Source organism: Nerophis lumbriciformis, linkage group LG10 (assembly GCF_033978685.3).
Source record: "Nerophis lumbriciformis linkage group LG10, RoL_Nlum_v2.1, whole genome shotgun sequence".
Classification (NCBI taxonomy): Eukaryota; Metazoa; Chordata; class Actinopteri; order Syngnathiformes; family Syngnathidae; genus Nerophis; species Nerophis lumbriciformis.
In genome coordinates this window covers 20,267,144-20,286,395 of record NC_084557.2, presented here as the reverse complement: position 1 = coordinate 20,286,395, position 19,252 = coordinate 20,267,144, and the positions used below count along the sequence as shown (strand labels likewise).

The 19,252-nt window shown below is 38.8% G+C and overlaps 1 protein-coding gene across 5 annotated transcripts in view; it reads left to right on the top strand.

Moving 5' to 3' along the window:
* btbd11b (BTB (POZ) domain containing 11b) overlaps positions 1-19,252 on the top strand; it is a 236,174-nt gene that overhangs the window by 99,279 nt on the left and 117,643 nt on the right. The window lies entirely within an intron of this gene.

The window sequence follows — 19,252 nt, the reverse complement described above, 5'->3', positions numbered from 1 at the left end:
CCCTGTAATCCGTTGCGCCTTATATGTGAAAAAAGCTCGAAAATAGACTATTCACCGGCAGTGCGCTTTATAATCCGGTGCGCCCTATGGTCCGGAAAATACGGTAGGTGGTTACATGTGAATAAATACCAGATCCGCAAAAATTCAAGACACAAAGCCACCTTTGCCAGATCCCTTAAGAATATAATGATTTTTAAAATAAGAAGTCAGGTCTAAGTTTAAGCAAGTTGTTCTTATGGCATAGCTAATTTTAAGTAAAATGTCCCTATTATAAGGTAGGTTTAAGCCAAATGTTTTTATTAGTCATACATTTAGATATCATTTACTTTCATGAGACTAGATTTAAAGGGGAACATTATCACAATTTCAGAAGGGTTAAAACCATTAAAAATCAGTTCCCAGTGGCTTATTTTATTTTTCGAAGTTTTTTTTCAAAATTTTACCCATCACGCAATATCCCTAAAAAAAGCTTCAAAGTGCCTGATTTTAACCATCGTTATATACACCCGTCCATTTTCCTGTGACGTCACACAGTGATGCCAATACAAACAAACATGGCGCATAGAACAGCAAGATATAGCAACATTAGCTCGGATTCAGACTCGGATTTCAGCGGCTTAAGCGATTCAACAGATTACGCATGTATTGAAACGGATGGTTGTAGTGTGGAGGCAGGTAGCGAAAACGAAATTGAAGAAGAAACTGAAGCTATTGAGCCATATCGGTTTGAACCGTATGCAAGCGAAACCGACGAAAACGACACGACAGCCAGCGACACGGGAGAAAGCGAGGACAAATTTGGCGATCGCCTTCTAACCAACAATTGGTATGTGTTTGTTTGGCATTAAAGGAAACTTAACAACTATGAACTAGGTTTACAGCATATGAAATACATTTGGCAACAACATGCACTTTGAGAGTGCAGACAGCCCAGTTTTCATCAATTAATATATTCTGTAGACATACCCTCATCCGCTCTCTTTTCCTGAAAGCTGATCTGTCCAGTCCAGTTGGAAATGCATCTGCTTTGAGTGTCGCAGGATATCCACACATTCTTGCCATCTCTGTCGTAGCATAGCTTTCGTCGGTAAAGTGTGCGGAACAAACGTCCAATTTCTTGCCACTTTCGCATCTTTGGGCCACTGGTGCAACTTGAATCCATCCCTGTTCGTGTTGTTACACCCTCCGACAACACACCGACGAGGCATGATTTCTCCAAGGTACGGAAAACAGTCGAAAAAACGGAAAATAACAGAGCTTATTTGACTCGGTGTTTGTAATGTGTTTGAGAAAATGGCGGATTGCTTTCACGTTGTGACCGTCATCGCTCCGAGAGCGAATAATAGAAAGGCGTTTAATTCGCCAAAATTCACCCATTTAGAGTTCGGAAATCGGTTAAAAAAATATATGGTCTTTTTTCTGCAACATCAAGGTATATATTGACGCTTACATAGGTCTTGTGATAATGTTCCCCTTAAGCACAATTTTATTACATAGTTTAAATTTAGGATTATTCTTTATTTTTTTACTAAATCAAAACTGTGCTCTTTAAATTGTGGTCCCCATTTATGTATATATTTTTGCTTAAAATAAATATGTTGTCTGTGAGTGGTTCTTAAATTAAAAAAATTACGTAACCAGTTTTAGTCTTAGTTTAAGACAAATATTCCTTATCTGATAGGAGCAAGCGGTAGACAATGGATGGATGTTGTTTTAGAATAATTGCAATTGGTTTTTCAGCTTATTAGAAAAAATAACCAGTTTCTGAAAAAAAAATATCTTCATAAGAATTTGCTCGATATACTTCCAAATATAAGACTATTTTTCTCGTGTAAAAAAGCGTTTTGTCTACCATATTAATCTGACAGACTCACAATTTCTGCCCCACTCACAGCATGAGTCATTGATGCTAATCTTGACTCGCAGCTTCCAAGGGCTCCAATTTAATAAACATTCTAAAGCATAGTCCTTCAATAAGCCACATCTGCTGTGCTCCTCCCATCACTGCAGAAGCTCATCACAAATAACAACATACTTCTCCTCTAACAATAACAATGTATGATGTGATATCCTCCAGCACAGACAACTCCAACCACAAACTAATTTCCCAAAACATGCACTCGCCAAAAAATCCACCGCTGCCGTCCATGTTTTTATGAAATAAGTCATATCTTCCTTGAAGTGAACAAATTATTTCTCTTGCTTCTCATGGTTTTACCGCTACAAGAGTACCGAAACCAGGCCAAGTACCCGCATTCTGTAATACTTAATGAAATGTTGCCTGAAAGAGGTTGCACATCATTGTTGATCTCTATAATTCATCCCTTTTGGTTTATTTCCACATCGTTCCCTGTTTTCTGTAATATTCCTTCTCTCCCTATTTAGCCAGACACTTGAATGAATACAGAAAAGTGAAACTTTTTTTTTAATGAAATCGTTGTTGCCACGCTGTTCAAAGTTCATATATTACCAAGAATAACCTAAAGAAGTGCGAGCCATGTCCATTTTGGTTCGGGTCGCAGGGTGAAATTTTGTTGCATTTTGGCATTTTGTTGTCCAGTCTTCCAGTGTTCCAATTGTTTGAATTGCAGCTGCATTGTGTTCTCCTGTTCATCATGATTACCGTATTTTCCGGATTATAAGGCGCACTTAAAATCCTTTTTTTTTCTCAAAACTTGACAATGCGCCTTATAACCCGATGCGCCTAATGTACGGAACATTTCTGGTTTTGCTTACCGACCTCGAAGCAATTTTATTTGGTACATGGTGTAATGATAAGTGTGACCAGTAGATGGCAGTCAAACATAAGAGATACATGTAGACTGCAATATGATGGAAATATGACTGAAATAAACACCAACATTTTATATGTTACATTGAAAATATAGAATATTACACACGGCGCTCAAAAAAATGTTTTACTCTGACTTCGGTAAGCTATGAAGCCACACCGCTTGATGGATTCTACTGTGATTCAACATAGGAGTACTATTATGGTGTGTGTATAAGGTAAGACAAATTATTATTATAGGTGTTTTGTTTTCGCAATATTATGCAAAGGCAACTTTTCTCACTTTCTGGTACCTGCTGATCTGTATTTGGGATCTGCATAAATCCTGAAAAATTGCATGTGTCCGCCTTTGTAGTCGATAAGCTTATTCTTTTTCTGTATCTTCTTGTTATTGGACATTAATCCTCCACTGTTGCCATTTCTAATATAAAGTAGTGTAAAGTTCTTACTTGTATCTGTCAGTAAACTCGCCATGAAAGCGCTAAAACACACCGGTGTAGTGAGTTCACATTATTCACCCAAGGAACTTTAGTTATTAGAGAGTTCCGGTCGGACGGTGTTTCACGGGACACATTTCCGGTGTGGTTGTTGTTTCCGGATGAGGGGATGCTGCTCCGTTATTGATTTAAGTAAAGTCTGAATGTCATTAAAACAGTTAGCTCCATCTTTTGACACTTCTTCCACTCCCATCCTTGCACGCTACACCGCTACAACAAAGATGACGGGGAGAAGACGCTGCCGAAGGTGAGCCACGGAAATAAGACCGCCCACAAAACGGCTCATCTGGAAGCGACTGTCAGAAAGCGGCTTGAAGATGATCTCTAAAACATAATCTATGCAACATTTTGACCAAAGAACCACCATTACATGTTATGTAGACCACAAGGAAGTGTTTTACATTTAGAAAAAAATAATAATAATATGACTCCTTTAATGCGCCCTATAATCCGGTGGGCCTTATTTCTGAAAAAAGATCGAAAATAGACCATTCATCGGCAGTGTGCTTTATAATCCGGACAATACGGTTTTCACAAACATATTCACCATTAATTAGTTGCTTATTAACATGTAAATTAGTTACATGTTGACTCTTAATTAGTCATTATTAAGTACTTATTAATGCCTTATTCTGCATGGCCTTAAAATACAACCAGTACGCCATTAACTAAGAGTCTTCCCTCAATAACTTCAGAATTATTGCTTATGAGTACTAAGTAAGGAAGTTGTTGTATATGATTCTCCCTTTAATACCACTTAATGAATATGATCTGTTCTTACATAACAAAACTTAAACTCTAAATTAAGTCTTTGTTACATAGAATATGTTCCCCATACTAAAGTGTGTGCCAAACCTACCACAGTCATCAAAGGTCAGCCTGTAGACTGTGTGGACGGCTACAAGTACCTTGGCACGGTCATAGACTCAAAGCTGACCTTCGAGATGTAAAAAGGGACACCGCCGTCTCCAACGTCTTCATTGCCTGAGGAAACTGTCACCTCACCACATAAATAGAACCATGTTGTCACTCTTTTATCTGGCATAGCGGTATATTGAATCGATTCTGTCCTTCTCCCTGGTGTCATGGTTTGGTAGTTTGTCCTTGAGAAACAAGTCTGCACTAAATCAAATTGTAAAGTGGGCTAGTAAGCTTATAGGTGAGCCACAACTCAACCTATCTGACATCTTTGCCACACAGCTGAAGCGCAAGTTGAGCTCTATTATTCACCACTGCACCCATCGTCCTTTACGCCAGTGTTTTTCAACCTTTTTTAAGCCAAGGCACATTTTTTGCGTTGAAAAAATCCGGAGGCACACCACCAGCAGAAATCATTAAACATGAAACTCAGTTGACAATAAAAAGTCGTTGTCGCAATTGTTGGATATGACTTTAAACCATCACCAACCATGCATCACTATAGCTCTTGTCTCAAAGTAGGCGTACTGTCACCACCTGTCACATCACGCTGTGACTTATTTGGAGTTTTTTGCTGTTTTCCTGTGTATAGTGTTTTAGTTCTTGTCTTGCGCTCCTATTTTGGTGGCTTTTTCTCTTTTTTTGATATTTTCCTGTAGCAGTATCATGTCTTCCTTTGAGCGATATTTCCCGCATCTACTTTGTTTTAGCAATCAAGAATATTTTAGTTGTTTTTATCCTTCTCTGTGGGAACATTGTTGATTGTCATGTCATGTTCGGATGTACGTTGTGGACGATGTCTTTACTCCACAGTAAGTCTTTGCTGTCGTCCAGCATTCTGTTTTTGTTGACTTTGTAGCCAGTTCAGTCTTAGTTTTGTTCTGCATAGCCTTCCCTAAGCTTCAATGCCTTTTCTTAGGGGCACTCACCTTTTGTTTATTTTTGGTTAAAGCATTAGATACCATTTTACCTGCACACTGCCTCCCGCTGTTTCCGACATCTACAAAGCAATTAGCTACCGGCTGCCACATACTGATATGGAAGAGTATTACACGGTTACTCTGCCGAGCTCTAGACAGCACCGACACTCAACAACAACACATCATTTGCAGACTATAATTATAATAATTATTATATTATATTTTTAACCCAAATAGGTCAAATTAGATAATCTCCCACGGCACACCAGACTGTATCTCACGGCACACTAGTGTGCCGTGAGATACACAGTGGTTGAAAAACACTGCTTTACTCAGTGAATGGTCGGAGATTCATTGTTCCTCTTTGTAGGACTAAACGATATAAGAATATGTTTGTACCTGCTGCCATCATACGTTTAAATAAAGCTATCACATGTTGATTGTATTTATTTACTATGCCATAGCACTTTAATCTAAATGATTGTATTGTTTATTAGGTATTTTATTTTATTGTTCTACAGTGTGCCTGTATACTGGTGATCGTTTTTGGATTTTTAAAATGTTTTAATGTTTCATATGATTTGTGTTTGCTTGCTTCATTCTGTCTTGACACTGAATTACAAATGTATGCACAACTATTTTACCTCCGGGTACCATTAAAGAAACCTTGACCTTGTAAGACCAATTTAAAGGGTCATAAGAAGAGTTTAGACCAGTGGTTCTTAACCTGGGTTCGATCGAACCCAAGGGGTTTGGTTAGTCGGCCTCAGGGGTTCGATGGAGCATCCGCCGCGGAGGGTCAAAACACACCCGACTCATCGTGTCAATAAAAACTTCTCCCTATCGGCGTATTATGAATACGGCAACAGCAGAAGTCACACTTATTTGCAGGTGTGCAATTTGTTGTGAGTTCATGCACTGTGTTGGTTTTTTCTTTGAACAAGGTGATGTTCATGCACAGTTCATTTTGTGCACCAGTAAAATTAGGGTCGTTGTTTCGATTTTTATTATACAAACGTATATGGAAGATTTAACAACAAACAAACAAGGGTTGAGTTTCATTAAAATATTGCCATAAAATTGGATTTTGTGCTGTTTTCCTTTTATGGATTAAAATGTTTCCAGATAAACACAAAAATCGAAAAAAATGTTCATCCAAAGTGCAAAAATGCGTGTTTATCTGTGTGATGACAGATTGAATTGAAGCAGTATTTTAGCTTTTCCTTTGCGTTTAGCATGTTTGTAGCATAACGGTAACATCTTTGGTCCATGTACCTTCCAATCGTTGTATTTCTAATTCTGAAACGCAAATCAAAAAATAAAATTAGGGCCGTTTTTTTTATTTTTATTATATGCGGCAGATTTAAAAAAAACAACAAAATAGGGTTGATTTTCATTCAAATATTGCCATAAAATTGGATTTTGTGCTGTTTTCCTTTTATGGATTAAACATGTTCCAGATAAACACCAGCAAAATACTACTACCACCATGGTTGACGGTAGGAATGGTGTTCCTGGGATTAAATGCCTTACCTTTTCTCCTCCAAACATATTGCTGGGTATTGTGGCCAAACAGCTCAATTTGTGTTCTTTACAAGTGTATGTCAACTTTTGATCGCGACTGTATATAGTTACTTTACATGCAGTTGGCTTTTTTGTGCCCCGGGCAAATTTTTTTACTCAGATGCGACCCCCAAAGGTAAAAACGTTTGTATACCCCTGATCTAAAGTGAAGTAAAGACAGTTTTATGGCCGTGAGCTGAACTGTTCCCTTCCTTTTGCACCAGCTGGCTCATGGCTAATGTTCTGGATGACTTATAAATAGTTGTTAGAATTCTAAAGTACCATCAGTGTGGGAAATTAACTGTGAACTAAACACAATACGGTAGTTAGACATGATTTTAAAGTTTCAAACAAAGTGCTTCACCAGAATGATGAACCTCATTGCGGGTCAGTACAATATACTCACAAATGTCAATGGGCCCCATTCAGCAATAAGTTCCTAACTTTTCCTCTTATCTTTCTTCCGAAGTGATTTCTTAAGAGGAGTCCATTCAAATTCATGACGTGTTCTTAAACGGCCAAATTGTCCCCACCTGCTGTTCTTAAGTTGCTGAATGCCAAATGGTTAGCGCGTGCGTGTCTATCATAATTTGCATATAAACACGCCCTTATTTCCCCAATATGCATATGTAACACCCTTAAGTCTGTAATTTGCATAGGTAAACACCCTTAATTCCCCATATAAGGGCACAATTCCGGCGGAAAAGCCGAACATCAAACACACGGAGAAAACACAAACAGATTACAGAAGATAAATTCGTATTAACCCGCGGGGGAAATACATAATGTCAAAACGTAAGTTTAAGAAAGGGGGGACTGCTGAGGTAGCCTAAAGCGTTCAAATAAATATTCGGCACTTCGGGCAAATAGTTCTACATGGTCGTGAAATATGCGCTCCCTCCCCAGGGCACGATCTGCTGCATCTTGCAGTAGCAGCAAAAGCATTGCCATTGTGTGAGTTGAGTTGCAACAGGGTGTGAGAGGCCTGTTGGTCTTTTAAAGAGTCACCAATTACTAAATCAATGCCCCGGTAATTGATGACTGTGTTTGTGTGCGTGTGCGTGTGTGTGTGTGTGTGTGTGTGTGTGTGTGTGTGTGTGTGTGTGTGTGTGTGTGTGTGTGTGTGTGTGTGTGCGCGCACATACACACACACGGTATTTTGAAATATCTATTTCAGGGGTGTCCAAACTTTTTCCACTGAGGGCCGCACACTGAAAAATCAAAGCAAGCGGGGGCCATTTTGATATTCTTTATTTCAAAAACCAATACAATATATGTATAAAAAATATACATTTAGGCCTCTACTCAGGCTTGATCCCGGGGACCCCATAGGAATTTGGTCCAAAAAATATGAAAAATGTGTCATTTAGTATTATTATTATTTTAATCAAAACATCAAAAACAGTAAGATCAGCACTGTGTGAGAACATTTTAACAAGAATTGGGCAACAAATTATGTTAGTATCTGCTTTTAAATATTTAGGATTTTTAATTGATGACCACTTGAGTTTTAAGGAGCACATTCAGTATGTTGTAAAAAAACTTAAACTTTTACTGGGATTTTATTATAGAAACAAGTCTTGCTTTTCTTTTACTGTGAAACAGAAATTGGTGGAAACAACCTTTTTACCTGTTATTGACTATGGAGATGTGTTGTACATGAATGCTACTGCTGCTTGTCTCCACAAGCTGGATAATGTGTACCACAGGGCACTGAGATTCATCACCAACTGCGCTCCCCTTACTCACCATTGTGTGTTATACTCAATGGTTAACTGGACATCTTTATGTGCTCGACGCCTCAATCATTGGTATGTTTTCATCTACAAAACCATTCTGGGTATCACTCCATCTTATCTGTCTTGTCTTTTAACAAAGAAACAAGGAAGTCACAATCTTCGTTCAATGAATGTTCTGCAATTTGTCGTCCCCAAAGTAAGAACTGAACTGGGCAAGAAAGCATTTAGGTTTTCAGCACCGAAGGCATGGAATAACCTACAATCGAATATTAAACTTCAAACCCGAGTTACGTTGAATGAGTTTAAAACTTCTGTGAAAGGACTGCAGTCTACCTTGTCTGTATGCACATGTGTCATGTGAGCAAGTTTTAATGTTGTAAATGTGATGTTTTATGTATTTGTTTACTGTTTTTAATGTAACCTTGCTGCTGCCCTCTTGGCCAGGTCTCCCTTGGAAAAGAGATCTTTGATCTCAATGGGATTTTACCTGGTTAAATAAAGGCTAATAAATAATAAATAATAATAATTAAAATTATTATTATTTATTATTATTATTATTATTATTATTATTATTATTATTATTATTCAAGGTTTAAATCTCTAGATCAACATTAGGTATATCTGTCAATATAAAGTTGTTAAAGATTTAAGTTGTATGCCCTTTTTTGTCGAAGAATATCCAGTTTTTTTTAATAGAAAAAACACAAAATATGCAAGATTTTCACCCTATAAAATATTTGAGATTATATAATAATTGGAGCCTTAAAAAGGTCAATAACTCATAACATTGATTTTAATTATTATTTTTTTAGCAATGACACTTAAAAAAGGGATCCAAAAGGGATTAATTATAAAAAATATATATATTTTTAACACAATAATCTCGAGATCAACTTCAGATCTATCCGTCAATTATAAGTTTTATTGTTGTTTATGTTTTTTGTTTGTTCGTTTTAGGCCCTTCTTTAAAAAAAAACAAAAGAAAAAACAGCTTAGTTTTTTTATATGGCAAACACAAAGTATGCAACATTTTCCCCCCAAAATATCTCAGAGTGGAATATTTAATTTGACGTAATTTGAGCCTTGAATAGGTCAATAATTCATAATGACATTGATTTTGATTCATTATTATTTTTTTAAAGAAACAAACAGCCTGCATGGCAGCTTTGTGTTATTTGAGTCAACATTGCAACATTTTCTTGTTACATTTCACCTGTTTGCTCTTTTATACCACTTTTTATGTTTTGTTTTGTTTTTTATCGTATTTTTAGAATGTGCCGTGGGGCCCTTAAAAAATTACCTGCGGGCCACAAATGGCCCCCGGTCTATATGTTGCTCATTTTGATGTACTGTATGTATGTCTGATCTATCTATGATATTAATTTAACATTAGACAATAGAAGTAAGGGGCGGTATAGCTCGGTTGGTAGAGCGGCCGTGCCAGCAACTTGAGGGTTCCAGGTTCGATCCCCGCTTCCGCCATCCTAGTCACTGCCGCTGTGTCCTTGGGCAAGACACTTTACCCACCTACTCCCAGTGCCACCCATACTGGTTTAAATGTAACTTAGATATTGGGTTTCACTATGTAAAAGCGCTTTGTGTCACTAGAGAAAAGTGCTATATAAATATAATTCACAATTTGTCACACTTAAGAACAAATAGGCCACCCTAAGAGTGCTTTGTTCTTACCTACGAACAAACCCCAGCTCAGAAAACATTGGTGAATACTAGAGGTGTGGAAAAAAATCGATTCGAATTCGAATCGCGATTCTCACGTTGTGCGATTCAGAATCGATTCTCATTTTTTTAAAATCGATTTTTTATTTATTTATTTAAAAAAAAAAAAAAAAAAAAAAATTTTTTTAAATGAATCAATCCAACAAAACAATACACAGCAATACCATAACAATGCAATCCAATTCCAAAACCAAACCCGACCCAGCAACACTCAGAACTGCAATAAACAGAGCAATTGAGAGGAGACACAAACACGACACAGAACAAACCAAAAGTAGTGAAACAAAAATGAATATTATCAACAACAGTATCAATATTAGTTACAATTTTAACATAGCAGTGATTAAAAATCCCTCATTGACATTGTCATTAGACATTTATAAAAAAAAAGAAATGAACAATAGTGTCACAGTGGCTTACACTTGCATCACATCTCATACGCGTGTCCAATATTTTCACAAAGATAAAATAAGTCATATTTTTGTTTCATTTAATAGTTAAAACAAATGTACATTATTGCAATCAGTTGATAAAACATTGTCCTTTACAATTATAAAAGCTTTTTACAAAAATCTACTACTCTGCTTGCATGTCAGCAGACTGGGGTAGATCCTGCTGAAATCCTATGTATTGAATGAATAGAGAATCCTTTTGAATCGGGAAAATATCGTTTTTGAATCGAGAATCGTGTTGAATTAAAAAAAAAAACAAAACGATTTTGAATCGAATCGTGACCCCAAGAATCGATATTGAATCGAATCGTGGGACACCCAAAGATTCACAGCCCTAGTGAATACAAAAATCTCCTTAAAAACGTCGTAAGTGGGCCTAAGACATTTTTTTTTTCTTCTTGAGAACGGTTGCTGAATGGGACCCTAATGCAGTGTTTTTCAACCTTTTTTGAGCCAAGGCACGTTTTTTTGCGTTGAAAAAATCCGGAGGAACACCACCAGCAGAAATCATTGAAAAACGAAACTCAGTTGACAGTAAAAAGTCGTTGTCGCAATTTTTGGATACGACTTTAAACCATAAGCAAGCATGCATCAATATAGCTCTTGTCTCAAAGAAAGTGTACTGTCACCACCTGTCACATCACATCATGACTTATTTTGACTTTTTTGCTGTTTTCCTGTGTGTAGTGTTTTAGTTCTCCTAGTTTGGTGGCTTTTTCTCCTTTTTTGGTGTTTTCCTGTAGCAGTTTCATGTCTTCCTTTGAGGGATATTTCCCGCATCTACTTTGTTTTAGCAATCAAGAATGTTTCAGTTGTTTTTTATCCTTCTTTGTGGGGACATTGTTGATTGTCATGTCATGTTCGGATGAACCCTGTGGACGCTGTCTTTGCTCCACAGTAAGTCTTTGCTGTTGTCCAGCATTCTGTTTTTGTTTACTTTTTAGCCAGTTCGGTTTTAGTTTTGTTCTGCATAGCCTTCCCTAAGCTTCAATGCCTTTTCTTAGGGGCACTCACTAGACACCTTTTTACCTGCACGCTGCCTACCGCTGTTTCCGACATCTACAAAGCAAATAGCTACCTGATGCCACCTACTGATATGGACGAGTATTACACGGTTACTCTGCTGAGCTCTAGACAGCACCAACACTCAACAACAACACATCATTTGCAGACTATAATTACTGGTTTGCAAAAACCCAAATAGGTGAAATTAGATCATCTCCCACGGCACGCCAGACTGTATCTCACGGCACACTATTGTGCTGCGGCACAGTGGTTGAAAAACACTGCCCTAATGTGTTCAATCCACCTCAGTATAAGTTGCTATGACTCACATAACCTCTGCTTTTAGAAACAGCTGATGTCATTGTGTGTTGTCCATCCATTTTGGTGGTTGACGGCCCCTGACATGTTTAAAGGATGTGACACTGTCATCCATCCGTCACTTTGACATGGCTGCGGGCCTGCATAAACCAGCGATGGTTAACATAAAGGTAACTAATGTGACATGGCGTGACGTGATCTGTATAGACTACTACCACACTGCCGTCCTCATGTGATATGAAAGGAGTCAAAGGGTGATTTTACAGCGTTGTCCTGCAGACAGCCTAATCTCTGGTAAAGGCAGAAAACGCAGCAATGCTTATGGAGGCAACTCACATGCTCTGAGGCGCTTCGTCACCACCGCACGCTTCACTGTCATTGCACACATGCAAAAAGGAGATTGCACGAATACCAAACATAGGTTCACTTATGGGCACGGCCTCGAATGATTCATTGTTGCAGGAAATTAAAAAGAAAATAGGATGAATCTACACATCTAATAAGGGTACGCTTTGATCCACCTGATTGGAACAGGCAGCGGAGTGTTTTGGAAAAGTCTAGAGGGCGGATTTCAGTTTGAGGCGGAAAGCCTCTGTGCTCATGCCCTCCATCAAGACCTTGACTGTAATACCCCTGGCAGCTAAGTCAGCATTATATAATGCACATAAAAGTGTCTATTGTGAAAACAGAAGAGGCCGCTCTCGGTGGCTTAAGGGCACTCAAGTAACATAACCAGAAACAGAATTCATTATCGTGAAGTGTGGCGACGCGAGGCACAAATGAGGAACGGGACGCAGCTTGAGGAAAAATCAGGCGCTTATTAAAACGTGCGGCGACGTCGACTTCTTGACAGCGCGGTATTAAATTGTAGCACTTTGCAGGAGAAGACACAGGGCTCGTAAGGCTGGCGCGAAGCTCGCGAGTCCGGGATTTCTCGAAACATTTGGCCGCTCGCAGCAAATTACACTCGCTGCCTAAAACACGCAGTCATAAACATCACCAAACGGTCTTTGATTGAGCAATCTTTTGGTTGCCGGCATCTTTGCTCTAATCTTTACTGAAGCACTCTGACATGCATTAAGCGCTCTCGGGCCTTTTTGGACTCCGGACGTTTCCTTGAGGGGTGGAAATGAGGCGAGCAGAACATTTGGAAAACAAGTTTGGATGGCTCCCATTTGGGGATCATGCTTGATGTAAGGCGTGCTCACTTTATAGCTTCACTGTGCAGCGCCACTGACACACCCAGGGGGAGTGACACTGTCGAATAGGAATGGTTCGAATGCTGCATTAGAGGTTGCAGTGCATGTAGGGTTGTACGGTTATAGGGGCGGCATGGCGTAGTGCAGGGGTGCTCATTACGTCGATCGCGAGCTACCGGTCGATCTCGGAGGGTGTGTCAGTCGATCACCAGCCAGGCATTAAAAAAATAGTCCTAAAAATGAGCGATCATAAATCTTCACTATGACGTCACTTTTGTCACTTGATTGACATTCACGGCACCCGAGGGTCTTCTGAGATGACGCTGGCTGCTGCCAGCTCATTAAAATTACCGACTAGAAGGCGAGAAACACTTTATTTCAACAGACTCTGGCGCCGTACCTGTCGTCAAAACTCCAAAGACCGACTGCACAGTTGCACAGTTGCGCTAACAAAACAAGAGTCTCAGAAAGCTGGCGTGCACAAGCTAGCAAGCTACGGAGTTTGCCGACAATGTATTTCTTGTAAAGTGTATACAAAGGAGTACGGAAGCTGGACAAATAAGATGCCAAAAACCAACCACTTTCATGTGGTATTGGACAGAAAGGAGGACTTTTTTTCTCCTCCATTCGAAAATGCGGACGTTTTTAGCACCACTGTCTGATTCCAATCAATGCAAGTCATCAGAATCAGGTAATACACCAACTTATATTCTTGTCTTCATGAAAGAAAGGAATCTATATGTGTTAAACATGCCTGTATTATCTTTAAACACCTTAACTTGTTAACAATATTAACTATATGTGTTAAACATGCTTGCATTATCTTTCAACACCTTTAACTTATTAACAATATTAACTATATGTGTCAAACATGCTTGTATTATCATTAAACACCTTTAACTTGTTAACAATATTAACTATATGTGTTAAACATGCTTGTATTATCTTTAAACACCTTTAACTTATTAATAATACTAACTATATGTATTAAACATGCTTGTATTATCATTAAACACCTTTAACTTGTTAACAATATTAACTATATGTGTTAAACATGCTTGTATTATCTTTAAACACCTTTAACTTGTTAACAATATTAACTATATGTATTAAACATACTTGTATTATCATTAAACACCTTTAATTTATTAACAATATTAACTATATGTATTAAACATTCTTGTATTATCATTAAACACCTTTAATTTATTAACAATATTAACTATATGTGTTAAACATGCTTGCATTATCATTAAACACCTTTAACTTATTAACAAAAACATATATTTCATAAATAAGTAAATATAAATTATATATATGAATGAGGTAGATCCCCACGACTTGATCAATTGAAAAGTAGCTCGCCTGCAGAAAAAGTGTGAGCACCCGTGGCGTAGTGGGTAGAGCAACCGTGCCAGAAACCTGAGGGTTGCAGGTTCGCTCCCCGCCTCTTACCATCCAAAAATTGCTGTCGTTGTGTCCTTGGGCGGGACACTTCACCCTTTGCCCCCGGTGCCACTCACACCGGTGAATTGAATGATGAATGACAGGTGGTGGTCGGAGGGGCCGTTGGCGCACACTGCAGCCACGCTTCCGTCAGTCTACCCCAGGGCAGCTGTGGCTATGAAAGTAGCTTACCACCACCAGGTGTGAATAAATGATGCGTTCTACATGTAAAGCGACTTTGGGTACTTAGAAAAGCGCTATATAAATCCCAGGTATTATTATTATTATTATTATTATTACGGTATACCGGTATTAGTATAGTACCGCGATACTAATTTCGGTACTATATCGCCTCTGAAACGTACCGGTCCCGCACCCCCCCTCACCCGCGTCGTCGTCACGTTAAGTCATTGCTGGTTTTACGAGCAGAGGAGCATGTTCGGCGGCACACACACAGAGTACTTACAAGCAGACACAGCGTGTAGACAGAAAAGGGACAACGGACGCATTTTGACTTAAAAACTAACGATTAAAGGTGAAGTTATAACTGTCACGACTTGGACTATGGTGCAGTTTCCTGCGTGGATTGTTTTCCCGAGATGCATAAGAATTGGACCGGACATGGCGTGAAGATAAATACATGATTTAATGATTACTCTCAAAATTGTAAACAAAAGGCGCGCACAAGGCGGAGACACAAAACTGGCTAAAGAACAAAAACTACACTTAATGTAGACCAGGGGTCACCAACCTTTTTGAAACCAAGAGCTACTTCTTGGGTACTGATTAATGCAAAGGGCTACCAGTTTGATACACACTTAAATAAATTGCCCGAAATAGCCAATTTGCTCAATTTACCTTTAACTCTGTTATTATTAATAATTAATTATATTTATCTTTGTGGAAACACTGATCATCTTAATGATTTCTCACAATAAATATATATAGAAACAGATAAATATCAATATGCAACACTTTATTTTTATATTTTCTCTAAGTGCACATTTTTCAATTTGAACATTTTCAAATGATCACTTCTAAGACAGTCTTGTGAAATCACAATATCCCATTTTAACTAGCTAGCCACTAACATTTTTTAACAAATCATGAATTACTTTGCACCATGTTTGTACAAATAATAACTCATGTAAAATACAAAAGTCAACTCTCAAATTTTTAAATAAATCATGTCACACTTTGAACTGGACACCAAATCTGTTATCTGTTCCTTTGAAGACCAAGTCTTTAAAATATTTTCTTGGATTTTCAAATTCTATTAGAGTTTTGTCTCTCTTAGAATTAAAAATGTCGAGCAAAGCGATACCATCTTGCTAGTAAATAAATAAAATGTAAAAAATAGAGGCAGCTCACTGGTAAGTGCTGCTATTTGAGCTATTTTTAGAACAGGCCAGCGGGCTACTCATCTGGTCCGGCAAGAAACAAAAGACTCGCTAAACGTGACATGAATAAACACAAGCTTACTTGGAAAAGCATGGAACGAGCATGGAACTATGGCATGGAATGAGCATTCCCTACCGTCAAGCATGGTGGTGGTAGTATTATGCTCTGGGATTGTTTTGCTGCCAATTGAACTGGTGCTTTACAGAGAGAAAATGGGACGATGAAAAAGGAGGATGACCTCCAAATTCTTCAGGACAACCTAAAATCATCAGCCCGGAGGTTGGGTCTTGGGCGCATATGTGTGTTGCAACTGGACAATGACCCCAAACACACGTCAAAAGTGGTAAAGGAATGGCTGAATCAGGCTAGAATTAAGGTTTTAGAATGGCCTTCCCAAAGTCCTGGCTTAAACGTGTGGACAATGCTGAAGAAACAAGTCCATGTCAGAAAACCAACACATTTAGCTGAACTGCACCAAATTTGTCAAGAGGAGTGGTCAAAAATTCAACCAGAAGCTTGTGGATGGCTACCAAAAGCACCTTATTGCAGTGAAACTTGCCAAGGGACATGTAACCAAATATTAACATTTCTGTATGAATACTTTTGACCCAGCAGATTTGGTCACATTTTAAAAATAAAGTTAAAGTACCATGATTGTCACACACACACTTGGTAGGTGTGGCGAAATTATTCTCTGCATTTGACCCATCACCCTTGATCACCCCCTGGGAGGTGAGGGGAGCAGTGGGTAGCAGCGGTGGCCGTGCCCGGGAATAATTTTTGGTGATTTAACCCCCAATTCCAACCCTTGATGCTGAGTGCCAAGCTGGGAGGAAATGGGTCCTATTTTTTGGGGTCTTTGGTATGACTCGGCCGGGATTTGAACTCACAACCTACCGATCAGACCCACACAGACCCACTCGACATCCATTGCATTCGGTCTCCCCTAGAGGTGGGGGGGTTACCCACATATGCGGTCCTCTCCAAGGTTTCTCATAGTCATTCACATCGACGTCCCACTGGGGTGAGTTTTTCCTTGCCCTTATGTGGGCTCTGTACCGAGGATGTTGTTGTGGCTTGTGCAGCCCTTTGAGACACTTGTGATTTAGGGCTATATAAATAAACATTGATTGATTGATTGATTGATCTCAAGGCGGACACTCTAACCACTAGGCCACTGATTTTCAGTAGACCCATAATAAATTCATAAAAGAACCTAACTTCATGAATGTTTTTTGTGACCAACAAGTATGTGCTCCAATCACTCTATCACTAAAAAATAAGGGTTGTAGAAATTATTGGAAACTCAAGACATTCAATCAATCAATCAATCAATGTTTATTTATATAGCCCTAAATCACAAGTGTCTCAAAGGGCTGCACAAGCCACAACGACATCCTCGGTACAGAGCCCACATAAGGGCAAGGAAAAACTCACCCCAGTGGGACGTCGATGTGAATGACTATGAGAAACCATTATGTTCTTTACAAGTGTATGTCAACTTTTGACCACGACTGTAGTTTGCTTAGAAAAATGTAACTGTGATCAAGTTGCAAACAGCAACTTTAATATTTCAATCCCGGGGGGTTGAGGAAGGATGACTGTCGTCCAGGGGGTTCATGACAGAAACTAATCGAGAAGAACTGTTGTTACTTCTATTCTCCTCAAGGATACTTGAATATTCACACATTTGACTCCACTTTTGAAAAGGTCATTTTGCAAACTCTAAGCTCTTTAAAGTTGGCCGTTTTCCAGCTCTGTCAATGCAGCCAAATACATCAGGCTACACAGATGAAGTGCCACAGCCACCCAAGCAGAAAAATAACGTGTGTCTGCCTGGGATAGCACATGGTCTACAGCCCCGGCTGGGTGCAGACTCCATCGGGACTGGGTCTTTGCCAGCATTGATTGCTCATATGAGCCGAGCATGAGTGATCCGATGATTTTCTTCAAGGGACACCGCTTTCTTCTTCGAACGATGTACAGCAAAGATGCGGGTGGTGGAAGATGCGCACTATTTGAAGATGGAATAAAACGATCACCACCATTGAATTTGGTAGTTTCCAGATGTTTGCTGCGTCATGACGTCAGAAACATTTCACAGCAGACCACTGTTTTTGTCTTTGAAAGGCTTCAGTATTTCTGTTTTGCTTTTTTTTTTTCCTCCAAACTTGGAAGTGAACCCAACCTTAACACCGAGAAAACTTGGCTATTTGAACAATGACTCCCTTATTGCGTTTATCCCGTGTGAACCTTACAGTATTAACGCAGGGCGTTTTTGTCAGGTCACATCCGAGCATGTGCTGAAGCAACGTGTGTGTGCGCATACACACATTCCGTGTTTGGACTGTGGAGGGAAGTGGATTATGCAGGGGTTTCTCCCGGCCTGACAGCCTTCCCCACCCACTGTGCTGTCACAGCAGAGCCAGTGTGCCTTGCGGAGAGCAAACAGGAGGGGTGGGACAGGCTCTATTACTTGCTGAGGCAAAATACAGCGTGGAGTTACCCAGTCGGAAGGAGCTACAGCAAGGCAGAGGTGTGCCGTCAGGGCCAGCAAGGCCTAATATAACCAGAATTCATGATCAGAATTAAAGATAAAAGTAATTTTTTTATTTACTTTCCCTAAATATCTAAAAGTATTCATATTCTCTTCATGTCATATTATGCTCTTTCCAGCACTGTTGTTTTTAGGTGATAGCATACTTGCCAACCTTGAGACCTCTGAATTCGGGAGATTTGGGGGGTGGGGTTAAGGGGGAGGAGTATATTTATAGCTAGAAATCACTGAAATTAAAGTGTTTCTTATTTATATATATATATACACATTAGGGATGTCCGATAATGGCTTTTTGCCGATATCCGATATTCCGATATTGTCCAACTCTTTAATTACCGATACCGATATCAACCAATACCGATATCAACCGACATATACAGTCGTGGAATTAACACATTATTATGCCTAATTTGGACAACCAGGTATGGTGAAGATAAGGTACTTTAAAAAAATAAAAAAATAAAATGAGATAAATAAATTAAAAACATTTTCTTGAATAAAAAAAGAAAGTAAAACAATATAAAAACAGTTACATAGAAACTAGTAATTAATGAAAATGAGTAAAATTAACTGTTAAAGGTTAGTACTATTAGTGGACCAGCAGCACGCACAATCATGTGTGCTTACGGACTGCAGATTGCAGACTGTATTGTTATATATTGATATATAATGTAGGAACCAGAATATTAATAACAGAAAGAAACAACCC